Source organism: Crotalus tigris, unplaced genomic scaffold (assembly GCF_016545835.1).
Source record: "Crotalus tigris isolate CLP2741 ecotype Arizona unplaced genomic scaffold, ASM1654583v1 scf7180000017771.5222438, whole genome shotgun sequence".
In the NCBI taxonomy this organism is placed as follows: Eukaryota; Metazoa; Chordata; class Lepidosauria; order Squamata; family Viperidae; genus Crotalus; species Crotalus tigris.
Window position 1 is genome coordinate 945,001 of NW_024096622.1, and position 18,003 is coordinate 963,003.

General features: G+C 35.0%; 1 protein-coding gene across 3 annotated transcripts in view; it reads left to right on the forward strand.

Annotated features, from left to right (window-relative positions):
- The first annotated feature begins 6,077 nt into the window (after window positions 1-6,077).
- The window catches only part of FMN1 (formin 1), a 132,315-nt gene continuing 120,389 nt past the window's right edge, over window positions 6,078-18,003 (forward strand). For all 3 annotated transcript variants that reach the window (XM_039341611.1, XM_039341612.1, XM_039341613.1), the window contains exon 1: window positions 6,078-6,320. The gene's annotated coding sequence lies outside the window, so the exon portion shown is untranslated. The remainder of the gene's footprint in view (window positions 6,321-18,003) is intronic.

An 18,003-nucleotide genomic window follows, 5' to 3' on the forward strand; every position in this document is an offset into this window, starting at 1 on the left:
TGTTTGGTTGCATGGCCTGTAGTATATACCTATTACACATATGTTACAATTTTGAGGTAGTTTTGGTTTGGTAGAGAAATTCACATGGCTGTGAATGCATTCATGCATACATCCCAATGGTGGAAAATGTAGCTGCACTAATCCTTCTAGAAACCATAGTTTTCATACAATACTAAAATACTTTGTGACATGTCCATTTTAAATGCTTTGCACAGTCCTTTTGGTTGGAACTGAATCCAAGAACATTTGAACCCTCACCACCTCTGAAAAAAGATCAATTACCTGGTGGAAGAATGACGCAGAAGAGCAGGTTTTCAGAACAAATAATTTCGCACTAGAGCAAATGCATTCTGAGCCAACAATTTTCTTAAAAGAGATAGATCTTACTAAAGGCAGAGAAGTTTACACTTCATAAATATGCTTGGGATTGAACTAATAATCACTGGCCCTTAGAGATCAATGATTTTCTAAATAATACCTTCAGAATAAATTACAATTAAGAATTACATTTTAAAAGCCTTAAAAATTAACAAAGCCTTTAAAAAGCCACATTCTTTCTCTTTTCTACTACAGTATATAACTTCCACTGACTTGTCATTATGTTTCTTATGAAACTGATAAGAGAACTGTGTGGATTTTTTTTATTTCTCTGGATACAGCATAAAACTGATTATTATTGCCCAAACTTCATATCATATGAAAGGAAGACCTATTTTTAGTAACTAGTATTATCTGAAACTTCTTCTATTTTAAATTGCATAAGTGTTCTATTTACTATTCTTTGAAACTAATTCATGTGATTGATCATTTCCAGTGGATGGCAACGATAGGAAAATCACAAGATTCAACTGCAGAATTGTGTCAAGATTCCAATAGAGGAGAGTATTTCTAACAAATGAGGACTCTTTAGTCATCTCTGAGCTTGCTTGGTTGTTTCCAGACATTTCATTAACCAAACCAGGTAATGTCATCAGTGCACTGATGTTTGGATAATGAAATATCTGCAAGAAAACAACCAAGCTCACAGACCACCAAGGACCTTTCATGTCAATATTTTTTTTACTGTTTTCTTCTGGTTATTCCAAACATCTAGAATTCTGCTTGAACCAGTGAAACACACCAACGTAGGAGCTGGCAAGTTAATACAGATTATACAACTAAGTATGTTGATATTTTACATGAAATATGGTTTCTTTTCAGAGTCAGCCCTTCCATTAAAATCTCAGTATTGTTGAGAACTTTGGACATAATTATATTAGTTGTTAGCATTTATTTATTTCCATGGTGACTGTTAGTTTTGGCAAAGAGGAAAATACACATATGTTCATTTTTCCTTACTGTTTTGATGTAAATCTTAATATTATTTGCACAATATTAATTAAAATTATTGTCATTTTATTATTTAGATAACTTACAGAATTAGAAGTAAAGGAAACATAAATATTCTATCAGCATTCATTACAATTTAGGATATTGATATAGATAGTCCTCGAGTTATAACTGTAATGGAACCTGTCATTAAATGAGGCGTCCCACATAATTGCCTCATTTAAAACCCCCTATTCTTGCTCTCAAGAATGTTCTTGCTTTGACAAATGATGGAAATGCAGCCATTTTCTCTATTGCTTTTAGAATTAGTTGCTGCTGGGAAGGGGAATAGGGATGAGAGTCCAACTAGTCATAACAATAATAACTTAATTGTGGGAACCCAAGGACTTTGGGCCCAGAGCTGATAGTGTTTTGGCGGGCTGGAGAGCTGGGGAGAAAGCCCATGCTTCAAGCTAATTGGGGAATGTGATTTATGCCTTACTATGATTTACTTTGTTACTTTGTATCCCGGGGAGGGGAATTTAGTTTCTGGTTTCAACTATGTAGTGCCGAAAGTTTGTTTCTCAAATAAAAGATTATTTACAGTAAACAATACCTCGAAGTTCTTTTGAAGAGTTTCATCTATTGGAGCCATGACAACATGGTTGTTTAGCAGAGCATTAGGTGCCTCGGGTGGGGGAGGCCCTGGAAAGCCTAGCAAAGGCCAAGACCTGTCTGGGCTTCAAGGCCTTCTCCACCCTCTGGGATATCCCATCCCTCAAGGCTCCTGAAGGCCTTGACTCTGCTTCCCACCCCCAGATCACATCCCTTCTTCCCTATCCCCCCCCCAATCACCAATCGTGCACTTATCTCTGGAAGATCTCTGGAGCTCACATTGGGGAAGATGATAGGCTGCTCCATTCTTTGGCATCACTAGACTGTGTTGCTCCATCCCAGATGCAAGTGCCATTTTTTGGAAGATTGACCATTATCCTTTTCCATTGTAGATTTCCACAACATAATGGAAAGAATAAGGTTTTCTGAGGGAAAAAAGTAAATTGGAGTGAAAGACAAGAAGATAATTGAAGACAGATCACATACTGTAACTAAGGATCAATTATAAGACAATTAATGTAAGTAAACCCATTATGTTTTATCCCTTATGAGGTTGTTCGAGAACTTTTTATTGTACAAGATAATTATCAATAACTCCTATTATAATGCCTGCTGATAAATGCACACAGAAAATCTTCTTTAAATTATCAACATTCAAATGCTGATAAGGTCTTGAATTTTTTTCTTCAATAATCATCAGAACCTTTTTCATTTTGCAAATATTTGGTGATGATCTGAAACTCTGGAAACTACAATTTTAATATATTTGAAGGAAGTAGGATTAGTGATTGCTGCCATAAACTAATAAGACTTAATTTAAGAAGACAGTGTTAAGAATTTTTCAGAAAAGGATTTCTTATTTGAATGTGTAAACAGCTTTCTTCATGCTTTGTAAAACAAGAAGGTAAACATCAAAGTTAAATTTCTTATTTAAGTCTATTTGATTTTAAAGAGGATCTGTCTAGTCCTAGTAGCTTTAGGCAATTCTCTGAATACTCAGAGAGAATGCAGAATCTTACACTTTGTGGTCTATCCATGATGATTAAACCTAATCAGTATTGGGTTTCAAATATGTGAACAACTGGTTCTCTGTGTGGATGCCGCTTACAGAAGTCCGTTCTGGGCCAGGACAACAAAAAATTAGCTACTGGTTCTGCCAAACGGGTTGAATCCCACCACTGAATCTAAGTGCTATACATATGTAGGATCCATCTAGCATGTCAGTGCCATGAAATTGTTCTCCTCTCATTCTGAAGAATGGAATTGATAAGGCAGAAAAAGGGCTTCACTATTGTTTATAGCTTAGAACAAATGGAGTATCTCTTCCCAAAACTTGAGCTATTGCCCCAAAGTATAATACACCTAATAGGAGGAGGAAGGACTATTAGATATGTTTGCCATCTTGAATTATTTATAGAAATAATAAATTTATTTATGGATAAATAAATAAACAAACAAATAAAAACTATTTTAGTAACACTGATGTTCTCGATGTTGGGATTATAGCAGAATCCCTAATTTGTGAGAATTCATAAAGAAAGAGGAAACTTGGATCAGAAATAGAATTGTACAATGTTTTATTCTCTGTCTTTGTTCTTCACTGCATCTCTGAAATCCTGCTATAATAGTAACATATTACTACTATTATTCACTATTTTAATGTGAAACATAAAAAATGACCTAAATCTTATTTTAGGAAATAATGCTCTGAAACTTCTTTTAGAGCAAATATGTATTTCTGAAAGTAAATGCACTTGTTTAAATGATAAACTCATATAATAAATATAATCATGGTTGTATGGAGCCTACTAAAAATGAATCAATCTCATTCTGTACAGTGCAAACTACTTACTAATTTATTCTGAAGGAATTGAGTCAAATGGACTTCTCTTCTGAATACTATTACTGTCCCTATGAAATACATATCATTTGTTGATCACCATTTCATTAATTATCTTGTTTGAAGATAATTAACAAAACTTAATCTCAGCTACAGTTATTTCCCATCTTTTAGCAGAAGTCTTCATCAATTTCTTATTCCTAAAAAATATACCTTACTGTTAGCAGCAGTGTTTCTTATATGTAAGTTATAAATAAAAGTTTTAACTTTAGTTGTCCTATAATTTTATGAGCAAAAAAGTAGTAGTATTAAAATTCTTTATATAGCACTATTCATTCATATTCTGTGGCTGTGTAATTCATATAAATCTATCTTAAACATAGGGTAAGTGAAGCAGAAGGCTGGAAAGCTGATTATGTTGTTGAGTGCTGATGAAGAGAAAATCTCTTAGATTAGGATTTGCTTGCCATATGCCCTACATTGCTGATTCACATAACCATTTCACTAAGTTACTTTAAAAACTTTTTATTTCTTTTAAGCATCAAGTCAGTTTTTGACTCTTGGTGATTGCCTGCAGTTTTCTTGGCAAGATGTTTATTGGTGATTTGCCATTGCCCCCTTCCTAGGGCTGAGAAAGAGTGACTAGCCGTAGGTCACCCAGCTGGTTTGTGTGTAGAATTCCCAGCTTCCAACCTGATGCTTTAACCGCTACATTAAACTGGCTCTTAAAAAAAATTAAAGCACATAATAATAGTCTTCCAAAAGGCTATCTTGCTTGAGGATTTTTAAAATATCCAAACCGCAATATTGTAATAAAGTGCTTTTAGGAATTCAGAGTATTGTGCCATATCTGTATTAGAGAGGTGATGGCCACAATCAAAGAAGATCTTTATATACTTTACAAACATACATCCTGACTTTTCATATATACATTTGATACTTTGATACGCATATAAAAAAATCCCTAATCCATGGATAGTAGATTATTTGTCAATAGAGACTAGATAGCTATCTGTTGGGATACTGCAATCATTATTTCCTATGCTATGTGATTGTGTGTATGTGTTTGAGCAGATGATTTCCAAAGTCCATTCTAACTCTAAATTCTATGGTTTTCGCATCTCAAAAATTATCTGGATTTTCAAGGATTGCAGTCAGCTCTCTGACATCTATTTTATCTGGATCTAGAAACTTGGATTTGTTTAAAGTAAATTGCAAGATACTGCAGAATCAAATAATATCTTTATTAGTCTCAGTTGCATTCCCCATCATCTTTCTTCTATCATATTAGGAAGGCTCCTCACCTACTTCTAGAAGAATCCAGGCACAAAGTGTTAAGTAAGTTGACTTTCTTTCTTTTCCCTAACATTATTTTTCTACCTCCCTGACCAACAGCATCTGTGACTTTTAGCTTACTTTATATATACCCCTCCCCGTCTTATTATCAACCTGTTTTTTTGTGGTTTTTTTTTTTGAAGAAGAGAATTTGGGGCTAACTACTCTATGCCTTAAGGGTCTATTGTCAACAGGAAATAGCAGGGTGATATTTTAATATTTCAAGAATAAATAAGATTATAAAACATGTCAACTTCATTATACACATTTTTTTAAAAAAATGCACCAATAGTTTGCTATTATAACTGCCAAAAGTAGTGTATATAAAATCTAAAAGTTTTGAGATTTGCTACAGTTGTTAAATATTGTGAGGTGCTCTGATTATCTTTGAAAGTGTTTATTGTCTAATGTTCCAATTACATTTACATGGGAAGAAATCCGTTGAATTCCTAAATAAACACAGCTGCAGCTGCCTTGCCTTTTACATGTGCTGTATTCTTTATTTTATGAAATACTTTTCAGGTGCTTTATATACTATTGAAATGCTATAATAAAATAAAAGACAAGATATACAGTTTAAATAGCTGCTCTTTGAAAAGCGTCAGGCAACTCTTTTGATTTGATTGATCGTAACGCTAAAAAAAAGATTATTATTATTATTTTAAATCTGCCTCTTTGGTTTTGAATTTCAAAGCTTTGAACTTTACAGTACAAATGAAAGGTATGAATTGCTTCGGCTTCAAGTGAAAATGAGATCTGTCCCGCCCAGAGCAAATGCCCTCTGGAGAGAAACAATTACAGAAAGGAATAAACAAGCAGCCTTCTCCGCTCACCTAATGTGCCCTCGACTGAATGACCAGAAACAGATGCCCATCTCCCATTTGCGGTGTTAACCCGCCCTCCTCCATTGGTATAACCGGCATTTTGTGCTGTTGTTCTATTGGTTTCCGCACCAAGCCGGCAGATTATTGAGGCTTCGGATTGGCTAGGCGCCCTGCCAGTTTTCTATCTCTTGAAGCTGCCGCACAGCACCCGGTGAATGAACCTACAAAGCGAGGGGAGCTGAGGGGTTTCCAGATGCGAGGAAGTGGCAGCAAGAGCGGCGGAGGGGGATATTCAATAGCAGAAGATAGCTGCAAAAACAGCTCCTAGTATCCTCTCTCGTTCTGCGCCTGGATCGCCGCCAAGAGCTGAGCTTAGGAGGACTGTCATTTCTTGTAAGGTAAATAGCTTGCGTTGATTTGCCTCTTGCCGGGTAAATCGACTTCTCAAGTTCTTCTCTGCAGGATCAGCTCTTGCCAAAAAAAGAAGACTGGTTGTTCTCGGACTGTCTCAAATGCCCTACTTCAATAAGAATGTTCTTTAGAGAAAAAATAAACTTCTGTCTTTCTCCCTGCACTTTTGCATTATCAACCTTTTCTTTTTAGCCAGCACTTGCAGAAGACATTAACTCCATTTATTTATTTATTTATTTATCAAATGTATATGGCGACTCATCTCACAAAAAGTGACACTGGGGCATCATACAATTTTTATATTTGACAAGCCTATTTTCTTCCCCTTTTCTTCCTTCACAACTTTGCAGGTTTAGGAGCTGCTTTAACTAATACAAGGTCTGGATTTCTAATTAAAGTTTAAATGGGGGACTCTTCGTGCTTGCATTCTGGTATAATGTGTGCCCCTGTGTGCAATGGATATAAATTGCTGCAGATGATCCTCCAAACAGCTTTGTAAAACTTCCCCATCTCTTTCTGATTTTGATACACTGTTGATTGAAGAGATGATCCTATTTATAGCTGTCTTTAAAGTTGTTAGCAGTGGAGAGGCTACTCTGCAAAGGCAAGCCTTGCATGTCCCTGAAATTAATAGTGTAACCCAAATCAAAAATCATCTATACATAATTATATCTTTTATATGTAAAAGAAATTTGTACCCATAAAACGTATACAAATACTTTCAGTAAATACAAATCTGATACAGTATTTTTATGTGCATTCATGCAAAATAATAAGTTGAAGTTTAATTTTTTGAGATAGTTCTTGCTGCTGACTTAACCAGCTTCAAAGTGTCTGCAACACTGATACTATAAGATTTTTTAAGATTTTAATTCATACAAATCTAACTTAGTATGGCTACAGGCCACATAATTTGTTTGTCTGCTTCTGTTGTAAGCATGTAGAAAAGTTTAGTGCAATTTGGTATTCTCTGTGTACATTTGGATACAATACTGATAATGTCCACACCCCATACAGGCTAGGTTTTAGTGGAAATTCTAGCTTAAGCATTTGACCTTGGAAAGAACATCAATTTAAGAATCAGAAATGTTTGTATGATACTGATGGTGATGGTGATTATTTAAACAAATAGGTAACAACCAACTCTCTTTGCTACTATTTAGCAATGGTATGGATTTTTTTTTTTAAAGTTCAAATATGGTAGGCTTAGATAGTGTTAACATTAGAAACAAATACTTTATTATTATTGCTGTTGAAAAAGCAGTTTTGAAACTGAGAATTAACTGACAATTAAAGGAAAAGGAAAGCAACTTAACTTTTTCTTAATCTGAAGCTTTTTTTTCTTTTTTCCCAAATGACAAGCAAAGACATGCTGAATAAAAGCAGTAGGGGAGGTAATTAAGTGGAGAAACATTATTGTGGACAAAAGTTAAACAGTGATCTCATTCATGCTTCTCTATCTAGGGTTGCTTTTCTTAAAGTGTTTTTGAAAACAATTAAAATTCTGATTAGGCTCCATATCTGGGCTGCTAGAATCTAGATACCGGTAAGCACAATTTTTTCTGATTGTCTTCATTGCCATCTTTCACTCCTTCAGTTTTTTTCCACCCAGGCCTCATATTTCAACCTTATTTGTCACCATATTCTTATGGAATGTTATGTTATTTGAACAACATTGTTTATACTATTACGATGTGATGCTTTCATTCTTGACATTTGCACATGCTGCAACCAACTTTATGGGAGACTTTCAATTTTAGTTTAACTCAATTACAGTGAAATCACTTTTTATTTGATTCCTTCACGTCCTGTTACTAACAAATAACTATTGACTTTATAAAGAATGTTCTTGAATGAGTTCATAGTTCCATAAGGCTGCTTTGCTGTACTCAAATTATGAAAATGTATGACTTGGAACCAAATGTGCATGATTTATTTTTCATGTCAATTAAAAAGATTACTTATCTTTTTTCCTTCTGGAAAATTCTTGATAATTTTGTAGCCTTGGCTTTCTTAGGGCTAGTGATGCATTTCTCAGTAGTATTTATTTCTCGAAGAGCATATAGAGAATTGCAAACATAGCTTTCAAATGATCGTATTTCACTCGTTAGATACAAAAAGAGTAGACATTCATTTCTAAAACTGGGGGGTTTTTTTGCAGCTTATGGCTGCATATGGTTCTTCAAGTCAGCATCTGCAATTGTATTTTGTACATCTTGAAGATGTTGTCCAGGAAGGGAAACTTACTGAGCATCATGCAGATGCCTGGGCTAGGATACAGAATACAGAATTACAGAATTGGAAGGGACCTTGGAGGTCTTCTAATCCAATCCCCTGCTCAAGCAGGCGACTCTAAGCCATCCCAGACAAATGTCTGTCCAATCTCTTCTTAAAAACTTCCACTGATGGAACATCTATAATTTCTGGAGGCTAAAACATATAAGGAACGGTTGCTAGAATTGGGTATGTCTAGTTTAACGAAGAGAAGGACAAGGGGGACATGATAGCAGTATTCCAATATCTCAGGGGCTGCCATAAAGAAGAGGGAATTAAGCTATTTTCCAAAGCACCTGAAGGCAGGACAAGAAGCAACGGGTGGAAACTAATCAAGGAGAGAAGCAACCTAGAACTAAGGAGAAACTTCCTGACAGTGAGAACAATTAATCAGTGGAACAGCTTGCCTCCAGAAGCAGTAAATGCTCCAACACTGGAAGTTTTTAAGAAGAGACTGGACAGCCATTTGTCCGAAATGGTGTAGGGTTTCCTGCCTGAGCAGGGGGTTGGACTAGATGACCTCCAAGGTCCTTTCCAACTTTATTACTACTATTATTATTGTTGGTTCATTCTTCTCACCATCAAGACATTTTTCCTTACTTCTAGGTTGGCTCTCTCCTTGATAAATTTCCATCTGTTACTTCTTGTCTATCCTTAGGTGCTTTGAAGAATAGACTCCCTCATCTTTGTGTCAGCCCCTAAAATATTGGAATACTGCTATCATGTTGCAGTGGGTTTATGTTTGGGCATTCCTAAAGGAAGGGACTAGGGCTGTGCTTTAAATGGACTAGCCAGAATCTTCTGATGAGGATCATTCAGTCTTTTTATGGGCAATTGTGTTGTATTGAGTGGCAAACTATCCTTCTAACTAATTATACTTAGAATATTTCGTGAGAAAATTTATATATACAGTGGATTTAAGCAATTGCTGTATTGGCTAGGGAAGAACCTACTGGTTTTTGTCTCTAGTTGTCTGAGGACAGTAGACCTTAGATACTCAGAAGAATTAGCGGTATGGGAAATGAGCATTGCTGCTATTCCAGTTCGGCCACAATAATGCAAGAATGTATATCCTTATACATTAATCTATCCCTGTATGGTGCCTTTTGGACTTTCCCATTTTCATAACTTTTATGAGAAAGAGGATGTTGTCCTCTATAGCCATTAACTCAATCCAATAGAATTCTGCTTGTGTTCTTTGATAATACCAAGCACTGAACAAGCACTGACCATTACTAAGCCATTAACTATGGTCTGCCCATGTCTTCGCTCAGCACAATGCACTTTTAGATTACATCCCAAACTTTGTAATTGGAAGAAATGACAGTTATGAGTTGATAAAAATTAAACAAGAGTTGTAGAAACATACCAGTACTGCTATGTAAATCTTTTGAAGTGAGGTACTTCAAAACACACAGACATTTGCATAAAGTAGTGATTCTGAATCACTAAAGCAGCCATGTTATTTTTCAGGAATATATGGCTACTTTTATAGCTGTTTCTAGATATCTCAGCATGTGCATAGTTGTGTCACACTATTTTTTCCTATCAAGACTAAGTGGTTATGTATGCATATATATTGATTCAAAGAGAAGTGATTCATATAGATTTTTGCATATTGTAAAAATCTTCTTTGGTTGGGTAGCCTTAATATTGAACATAGAAGATGTTCAGTAACTATTTTTCTCTGCATTGTCCCTCCTTTATCATACCATGTTCCAATGATCACTTCTCATCCAAGCTACTGATCTGACCTAGAAGAGTTCTAGGTGTCCAAATCATACAGTGACAAATATATCACCATGCACAGAGTTATTGTTATTTTGGTATCCACAGTTCCTATACCAATTCTAGGATAGATAATTTTTGTATCACATTACTGTTTAAAGACTGTATAGAACTAAATATACATTGAATTATAGTTTTGTTTCTGAATATACTTTCAAGTGTTCCTTCTACCCTTGTGAAGCTACTAAATATATGTATTCATTACAGACTTATTATTATTTATGTTGGTTACTATTGCATGTTCAAAGATCAAATTAAATTGAATAAGATAATCATACAGACTAACAAAAACAATGGTATGCCATCAGCACAACAACTTACTTAAGAAATCAATACAGTATTAAATATTTTCAGGTTGTAAAATTTCCAGCCTAGTTTTAATGTCCTACATTAAACTATAAGTTCTTAAATAGTTTTACCCATAGCATTCTGATATGTTATTTATATAGTATATCTTCCATTGAAAGCAAATAAATTGCCAGGCACCCAGGGCATATGGTGAATGTGCATCTCTCTGGAATACATTCAGGATATTTGTTGCATGCCCAGGGTAGCTGTTGTTAGTGACTTGCTCCTAATTTTTTTAATGATATTTGAGATTTATACTAAGTAGAATATAACATGAAAATAAATGTATATGTTTTAGCTTTAAAAGGAATGCCCCCTTATCATGTCTTATAGAATGTTCTGAAGAATTTAAAAACATGCACCACATCTTTGATTTCTGAAGTGGCTTATTAAGGTGTTTTTGTTATGATTTAATATTTTTGCTATGAGGAGGATTGGGTTTTGTGTGACTTGAAGAATACCAAATAACTTAGTAATTGGTCATAGAATTCTGCTCTAAAGGGTATTTTATTCCATCTGAAATTGGAACTTCTCATTCCAAAACAAGTGAGCAATATGATTTGTGATTTAAAAAAGTATTAATATTCCACTAGTTATATATTGTGGTCCGTTTGATGTTTCACAGACTCTCCTGTTTTTGGAATATGGGGTTCTTCTTTCATTTTATAATGGTACCTTGGTACTCAATTGCTTTGAAACTCATGGAATTTGATATTCAACGCATTTTGACATGAAAATGTTGTGCCAGTACTCATTGTTTGTTTGGTACTCAATGCACAAACTAAGACTTGTCAGTGTCAGCTGCCTTGTGACTCCCTACATTATTCCTTATGGCATGAGTTTCGTACTCATCATTTTTGGTACACATCACACCTCCCAGAACCAATTAACGATGAGTACTGAGGTACCTCTGTACTTGAATTCATGGTGAGATATGTTTAACTGGCTTAAAACTTCTACAGATCCCTTGAAATAAGACTGGTTTTATTAATTTATTCATTGGCTTTATATAACACTGAATCATATAATCTATCTTTTCTTCTGATACTTGAAGAGTTTTGAAAATGTGTTTATATAGAACAATTCTAGCATCTTAAATAGAGTAGTTGGTTGTAAATGAAAAAAAACCTACATATCCAATAGATCTATTGATTTAAAATAGAATGAAGCTATAGGCAATAGAAAACCAATAGGCAATAGAAAACAGAGTGACTCAGGAATGGCCCACCAAAAGGCACACAACCAAAGCCCAGTTTAACCTTTCACAAATTGTCACAGAGCCTTCCACAACCTTTTGACTGGAATTGCAATTCTTAAACTTCCAACACACTGAACCAGTTGGCTGGATGACCATGGTAGAATATGGCTTGATATAAAATAGGCTTTATATGGCTAATTACATGGCTGAAAATAAAATCACTAATGTGACTAAACTATGCTGAACCTCTAGATATTTTCTTTTGATTGTAATTTCTTTTTCTTTGGCTTTCGATTTGCATTTAATCCTTTTCTTGTTTCTGGGCCAGCGCAATACTATGAAACAGGTAAATGTGAGCTTTTGGGTTGTTGGAAGCATTTTAAATATTCTGCTTAAGTAAAATAGATATGAAGCAATGCATTAACAAAATATGTATTTTGGAGGAGAAAGAGCTTTAGAGATTAAAAAGAGCTATTTTTATTAATCCAATTTATATTGTGCATGTATCCAAAGAAAACTGATCTGAACTTCAATACCCACTGAAGTCAGAGTCAGTAGAAGCTAGAGCTATGAGTAATGTTTCACATATACAGAATCATCATTTTTGGGAGGAAGATTGCTTTCACCTTAATAAGTTGCATGAATTTAACCACTGTGATTCATTCTTTAGCATGCAAACCCAGCCCATTGTGATTTACTCAACAAAATATGGTCAAAGAAAGAATGTTCTACTGTCTAAGTCATCTCCTGTTACTGTATCCATACAAATTCTTTTTTTTATTGAAAATTTTTAAAATTTTACAAAAAAGTTCCCTTCCCCAAACCCTCCCAACCCACCCCAACCCTCCCCCAACCTTCCCAGAGCTGAATACAGGCTTAATTAAAATTTAAAAGAAAAATTTTTAAACACAAATAAACCATATATAAATTTGATTACAATAATTAAACAAATCATAAAATACTTTAGCACCAATATTTAAAAAACAGAAAGAGAAAAAGAAAAGAAACAATAAAAAGAAGAAAAAAAATTAAAAGAAAAAATATCTAAAAAATATCTTAAACTTTAAATATAAATTATTCAAAAGCTAAATAATATTTTTTATATCATACTTGTATTGTATAAAATTTATCCATCTTTTCCATACCAAAAGGTACTTCTCTTGCGATTGATCTTTCATGTATCCATACAAATTCTTATGGATCATTTTCTGTTTTTTTCTTTTTTTAAAAAAAATTCTCCATCTAGCCAAAAGCTCAAAAATTTCAACAGCTCCCAATCCACAAACTAAGTATAGCCAACCCTGCTTAGCCTTCAAGATCAACCATGTTTAGCTAATGTTAGTGAGGTATAAATAAACTATATTTAAAATTTAAAAATATATAACTATATTTCTTAGCTATTCATTGTACAAAATAGATTTCCCTACAATGTCAATTTTTCTGCATTAAACTGACTTTGGCATATACGCCATCGATCATTGAGAAGAAGCAATGTTTATGAATAGGATTTGCTCAACCTATTAATAAGCTGAGCAAATTCATTGAAAACTGTGGTTATATTAGGAGTTTTTGGTTTTTCATACATAATATCCATTTTGATCTATTCTATACTATACTAAGAGCCTTTTTTTCCTTTTAAGCAATCATGATTTACTAAGTAAAGTTATGATTTAGAATTAGGCAAGTCATATCTAACAAAGAAAAGAGTAGAACGTTAATCATTGTTTTTTCCCAAATATTTTTTTTAAAAAAAATCACCTCTAATCAATGGACAAAATGCAACCATATCCACCAATCCCAAAAAAAAAAGCCTGATTAAATTCTGTGTCACAATAAAATAAAGCATTTTCTCATATTAAGGAATAGGAGTATAGTGATCCATGAGTTTTTTTTTTAAAAAAAAAAACAGCAACTTTTCCAACCTTTGCAATCATCTAGTGATCATCCAGATTTTTGTAGCCCAGATCCAAACATCTGAATGCCCTAATCTTAGTTGAAGACATAAATAAATTGGAAGAACGTTATGCTAGTCTAAAAATATTACTTAAAGAGATAGACATCAGATCCCAAATGCCCTCTGGAAGAGTGTTATCTTCACATGCTTCTGGAAGGCAACTAAAGTCAGGGCTAGTCTACTTTCCAATGGGAGGCCAACAAGTTGGTAGTGCTACAGAAAAGCACTTTGTGTCTTAGTTTTCCATATCTCCTGAAACTGGGAAACTACCAGCAGCCAATCTAGCTTGCTCCTAAGCCATAAAGTACTTTAGAAATAGCAATAGCACTTAGACTTATATACAGCTTCATGATGCTTTACAGCCCTCTCTAAGTGGTTTACAGAGCCAGTATATTGGCCCCAACAGTCTGGGTCCTCATTTTCTTGACCTTGGAAGGATGGAAGGCTGAGTCAATCTTGATCCGGTCAGGATCGAACTTCTGGCAGTCGGCAGACTTAGCCTATAATACTGCATTCTAACCACTGTGCCACCATGGCTCTTTAACACCAACATTTTAAATTACACTGAAAAGCCTGTAGGAAGCTTGTAACTTGTGGTAGTGTATAACATTTTTAAAAAGTGCTTCTAGAAACCTCTTCTGAACTGTTGTCAGAGAAATTGAATGGTTATATCTATGTGGTCTCCAGAGGTCAAGGTTGATGGGATTTAACAAGACATCAAACACTGTCTTCTATTTTATCAAAGTAGTGGTTAGGTTATGGGGGAGCTTAGTACATTTTTTCCATGGATCTTGCTTGCCCAGCTATAAATAGCTTTTTGGAAAAAAAGAGATCTATGTAGCTTTCACCTAGATGATATTCAGGAAGTCTTTAAAAACATGGCAGGTCTCCCAGGTTTTGAGGTAAGTTGTTTGTGAAGCCCTATGTGTGGTAGAGTTGTTATTGTTTTGGTGTATGGGTATATGGGATACATCAAATCTAGACTCTTCAGATTTTCAGATTTTCTCTTTACTGTTGTTCTGTTTTTTAAATGGTAAACTGTTCAGAGTTGTTCTGGAGTCAAATGGGCTGTAAATCTAATAAGTGATGATAATTAAAATTATTCTTCAACCTATTAGATATTCATCATTTAGAGGAAGCTAAAGAGTAATGCATTCTTTTGAAAGCCAGTGGTAAATCTTACTTGACTAAATATGGATGTCGAAGAGTGGAGTGGGTCTGCCTTTGAAAAAAATAATTACAAAAATAATTGCCTATCAATTTTTCTGTGATGGAAATAGTCTGAGGAGATCATTAAGCAACATATACAATGTTCCTCAACATGAAGCAGAACTTTGAAAGATATAATACATATCTGCTGGAAAAATTAAATTAAAAGAATGATAATATGATTACTCTCTCTATTGCTTCTGCCATGCTATTAGCAAACACTCATATATCAAATTCTGTTATTTTAACTAGACAAGAAAAGAAGCAGAGAATAAAACTACGGTTGAACCACCATCAGAAACAAAATGCTTCTTTATTAAATTTAAGAATCAAAACATTTTTACTCATGCCACTTCATATTTATTTTAAAACAAATATTTCATTTGCTGTGCTTGGTTTCTGTGTGGTACAAGGACCAACATCTTCCCAGTAGCACTTAAGATATAGATAGTCCTGGAATTATGAGGTTATAATGGCTCTCACTGGAGATACTTATGACTCAGTTCTGAAATTCTGATGATCACATGATTGCATTTCAGGAGCTTGGCAACTTGTCTGCATTTACAGCCATTTGAGGCATCTCACAGTCAAATGATCACTTTTTGGGGATGTTTTTGCCAAAAACCAGCGTTTACTTCCAGTTTTCAGTAAAATGGCCCATAGTGAACCATTAATTCGCATAACAATCACAGCACTCATTTAACAACTGCCACAGAAAAGTTTGTAAAATTGGGTCAGACATGTGAGTGATCTGCTTTTACTGTTGTCACAATTTACAACCATAGTGTAGTCAGCATAATTATTTTTGAAAAGAACTTTATAGAGAAGGGTATACAAATTGCTGAACTGAGCATAATTTAACTAAGAGAAAAGTAGCTTACACTTCTGGAACTAAATTGCATGTCTGTATTGGGCATAATACTCACAGTGCTTAGGGTCTACAATACATTTTAAATAAAAAAACCCCACAAAATTATAATAAAATCAACATTTGCATATCCTCTCCTAAAAATAAATATATTTAAGATATTATTTCTATGTGTATATATGTGCTTGTACATACGCAACATACAATGTGACTTATTTCCTGTAATGTATTAAAATAATGCTGTCCAGGGAAAACCTTATAACTCTTAGCATCCAGATGTTTACTACAGTGACAGACTTCTAAGTGATTAGGACCTCCAAGAATCTTAATGTGCTCCTGGTAGATTATTTATGGTAGTTTTGCATGTGATCAGATGAATCTAAATTGTTTACTGAAAAGTTAAATTTAGAATCCTTACAAATTATGTACAGCAAGCTGCCTAGCATGCTCATTAAGCCATAATAAGAACTACTGTAATATTTTTACTGCAAGTTCTAAATGCAGTGTGGAAAAGGAAATCATGCTGCACTTATTACCCAGGGATATATCTGTAAAAAAAAAAAAACCTGATAAATGAAGGTCTGATCAACATTCAGCTGTAATCCATGCTTACATAAATGTATTTAAGTTTGTATAGCTAATTCATAATAGGAATGCAATCATTATTTATTTATTAAACAAACCTATACAATTACCCTTCTCACACACACTGACTCTGGGAAGCTTGCATTTTTTTAAAAAAACACAAATTACAGAAGCCCACACCTCCACTGGTAGCAACAAACACAATTAAACCAGCCACTTGATCACTTTTACATCAACCTGAGGTCCTTAGAATAGAATAGAGCTGGAACGGACCTTGGAGGTCTTCTAGTCCAACCCCCCACTCAAGCAGGAGAACCTATACCATTCCAGACAAGTGCCTGCCCAGTCTCTTCTTTAAAATCTCCAGTGATGGAGCGCCCACAATTACTGAAGACGAGCTGTTCCACTGATTAATTGTCCTCACTGTTAGGAACTTTCTCCTTAATTCCAGGTTGCTTCTCTCTTTGATCAGTTTCCAACTATTCCCCTGGACCACTGGGAAACCCTATGTTCAGGACCTTTTGGAAAAACATTAAGTGGGGACTAATGTTCTCTCCACAAGAATGATAGTCCATAAGGAAGGAGCCACCATTGACAAGGCCCTTTTTCTTGATTCTGCTAGATGTACTGTACTATTCTAATAGATGGGACTCACAGCATACCCTGCCTTCCTGCTGTAATAGGCTGGGTAGAGGCAGACCTTCAAATAACCAGGGCACAAATCATGTTGTTAAAGTAATAACAAGCACCTTGAATTGGACCCAGAAACAAATCTGCAGGCAATACAGCTCCAGCAAAAGAGGTGAGATATGCACAAAATTATGTGGACCACTGCATTTTGTACCAGCTGAAGTTTCTGGATACTCTTCAAGGCCAGCCCCATCTAGAATAGTTTAAACTAGAGGTGACTGAGGCACGGAGACTGTGACAAAGGCATGTTGATCCAGGAATAGGCCTAATTGGGCACAAGTTGCTGTTGTACAAAGGCCCTTCTGGTCACAACTGCTTGAGCCCTTCTGAGCCAGCACAACCCCATCTGTGACCAAAGTTGATAATTCTTCAACAACCAAGGACCCTTGAATCAAAGCCACTCTTTCAGCCTATGGCTTCCCATCCAGCATCCAAGCAATTGTGGTATCACTTAATTCGCACATCCTGCACCTGTCAGAGATCATCAAAAAGCATGACGAATGCAATTTCTGTCCCATATCTAAGTCATGAAAGGGACCAGATAATCTGCTTCATCCAGCATCCTCTGGAGCTGCAATGTGACCTCCTTCTCAACAACCTTCCCCAGCAAGGCAAAGTTGGAGACAGGATGAAAATTGTCCATCAGGATAGAACTAGTAATGGCTTAAGAAGAGGGTGAACAATAATCTCCTTGAAGGACTGGGGCACCATTCCCTCATCCAAAGATGAATGAATCATTGCTAGTACTCACTCACA